The sequence below is a fragment of the Molossus molossus genome, unplaced genomic scaffold, assembly GCF_014108415.1.
Source record: "Molossus molossus isolate mMolMol1 unplaced genomic scaffold, mMolMol1.p scaffold_m16_p_4, whole genome shotgun sequence".
Lineage (NCBI taxonomy): Eukaryota > Metazoa > Chordata > Mammalia > Chiroptera > Molossidae > Molossus > Molossus molossus.
In genome coordinates this window covers 31,150,127-31,153,238 of record NW_023425377.1, presented here as the reverse complement: position 1 = coordinate 31,153,238, position 3,112 = coordinate 31,150,127, and positions in this window count along the sequence as shown.

The window sequence follows — 3,112 nt, the reverse complement described above, 5'->3', positions numbered from 1 at the left end:
CTTACTAGATTTGTGAAATTAGAATCTGCAGCGTCATCTTCAGCTCCCTCCTAAACCCCCAGTCCTTTGGTTTAGCAAGGAAGGGTCTGCTTCTCTGGTTTTTCCTGCCGCTCTCTTCACCCAGGTCCCGTCTTCTCTGGCCCTGATCATGGCCCAGCCCCAAACCTGGTCTTTCTGTCATTGTCAGGGCCGCAAGCAGAGAACGCTCAGAGTGGCTCCTAAGGGTCGAAGATGAGGACACAGCATGAGAGAGGGGAGGTGGAAGAGGGTGGTTTCAAACCTGAGAAATTCACACCTGGGACAGGAGAGAAAACTTTCTTAAGGCTTTGAAGGCAGAAAGAATTAAAAAAATACAGTTGAACCTCATTTTTCAGATTCTGTAATTATAGTTTCACCTACTCACTAAAATGTATTTGTAACCCCAATCAATGTTGGTGATGCTTCTGTGGTCATTGGGGGATGGGTTCAGTGTGGCAGAAAAAAAAAGAGTCTCAGCTGACGTGCATATCCCCAGCTTTGCTGAAGCAAGGCTACACTCCGCCTACGTTTTTTCAGCTCTCATACTGTAAATGTGTCATTTTCAGTCTGTTTAATGGCACATTTTCCACATTTCTCGTGTGCTTTTTCTTTTAGGGTGATTTTGCTGTTCAAAATGTGCCTTCTGGAGAAAATACGTGTGTCAGATAAGCTTCCTCCAGGCATGAGTTACAGTGCTGTTAACTGTGAGTTCAATGTTATTCAACTATATATATTAAATAAGATGTCTGCACAGAAACACACACGAAACAAGGTTATATATTGATCAGTTAATGAAAATGTGGGACCAGAGGCTCACTGGGACCTAACCCTGTATTTCCCCTAAAGCAATGGTTCAGTATTTACTCATGCAGTGTTCACAGGGATGTTACAGACCAGAACCACTGGGAATAATGAGAACCGACTGTATATTGGTGCTCACATTCAGTCCTCTGTTTGATGTGGAGAGGTGGAAGTCAGGATTCAGCCAGAGAAGCAAAACCAGGAGGAGATACCTTCTTTAATAGATGAATTACACGGAATTGATTATATAATTGCGGAGCGTTGGCTAAGTGAGCCCCACATCTGTAGGGCAACCTCTCAGGAAGGGATGCACACTTGCCAGCTGGCACCTCATAGACATGGCTGAAGCTGTTGTCCACAGGCGGTCGGCAGGGGAAATCCAGGGAAGGGAAAGCAGTCGCGGGCTCTCCCTTTGCTAGGAAAAGCTCAGTCCCTTTAAGGGCTCACCCGATTGGGTTAGACCTTCCCACAGAACTTTCCTGTTGGGCTCTGGGCCCCCTCCCCCATTCATTACTTCATTCATTCATGCCTACAAGCAACACAAGTGTGAGCATATACTGTATACCTGGCACCTTGATGGGCACTGAGGATACAAGTTTTTGGTGCCTTCAAATCACTACATTCTTGGGTCCCGGAGAAAAGGCCTGGGGAGTAGGATTCCTGTCGAACAGGAAAGCCAGGCCCGCTGTGCCTTGCATGCTGCCTTTCTTCCTCGTTCAGCAGATATCTGCAAGTTTGTGTGTTTCTCTTTTTATAGGTGGACACACTAAACAATTCTCTGTCATTAGAAGTCCCTCTTCATCCTCCTCCTCGCCTCTTTTCTCTCTTCCCCCGCCCATTCTCTACCCTAAAGGTGATCTTTATCCACTGGATGTGCCCCTTTCCAGCTCTTTCTTCCATGCATTTATAAGCAAATATACATATATTGTTTGAAGGCTCTTTATAATGGTACACATAGTTATTCCGTACATGCTTATTGGTGGACGAGGGGCCAGATGCATCCGCTTTCACAGGTTTCTCCCAGTTTCCTTGCTGCCCTTCCTGATGTCTGTGCCTTTTCCAGGCAGAGTGGCCGGCCAGGTGAGGCGAGGAAAGGGTCTGCATCCCTGGTTTTCCCCGTGACACGCATTGACTGGATCTTTACCGAGAGACTGCTGTCTGTTCATTCATCAGGGCTGCCACAACGAAATACCGCAGGCTGGGTGGCTGGCACAGCAGAAACTTCTCTCACAGGTCTGAAGGCTGGAAGGTCAAGATCAAGTGCCAGCAGGGTTGGTCTCTGGTGAGAGCTCTCTTCCTGGCTTGCAGGCAGCCGCCTTCTGTTGTGTCCTCACATGGGGAGGAGAGGAGGAGGCCGGGGAAAGGAGAGGGATCTTTCTTCCTCTTCTTACACGGTCACAGTCCTATTGGATTAGGACTCTATTGTTATGGTCTCATTTCACCTGCATTACCTCCTAAAAACCGCTTGTCCAGTAAGTCACATTGGGGGGCTATGGTGTCAACATGTGGATTTTGCCCACCACTCAGTCCATAGCCCTGTCCGTGGTGGCTGTACATACCTCAGGGGCCCACGTTCAGGGCTCCACCCCAGGGGACAGGCTCTAGGACTTTCCTTGCTGCATGCATAGCTTAGAATAGAACCACTGGCCCTGGGAAAAGGGGGGAAGCTGAGGGCCTCCCAGTGGCCTCCATCCCTAGCATTCCATTTGAATTAGTGGAAATTTCAACCACCACTTTGTGAATGGTTCCAGATGTGCAGGCTTGGGAAGAGAGCAAGATAGCTGGAAAGCTAAGTTTAAAATTAAAAGTTAAATTAAGCTTGGGGTGGGGGACAGCTACCATCACCTAAGGATCCAAGAAGGGGGAACAGTACCATCATGGGGCGACGTGGGCCTGTTACAAATGAGAGGCTAGCCCTACGCCTTGATGAAACAAGTGGCATGCTAAAGCCGAGTCATTAGCTCGTCCCTTGGCTCAGATCTTGGTGGGTTTTTAGGGCGCAGAAGGACAAAGACTGAAGCAAGAGTTACTGAGTTACTGAGAAGACAAAATAGTTCACTGGGAGATTGAGGGTCAATTAGTCTTCAGAAGACGATTTCAAAGGAGAAACTGTCGAGTGCCCCAGGGGATGGCTCTGAGACATGTTTCTGTACTGGTTCAGATGCTAGGATGAAAGGACGATGCAGGGTTCCAGGGGGGATGGAGTGGATGACGTTTGTGGAAGAAATATTGGGGGGGAAATGAGCTCCTGGCTTGATGTGGCAAGAATGCTTGTAAGGCAAGCCAGACATGA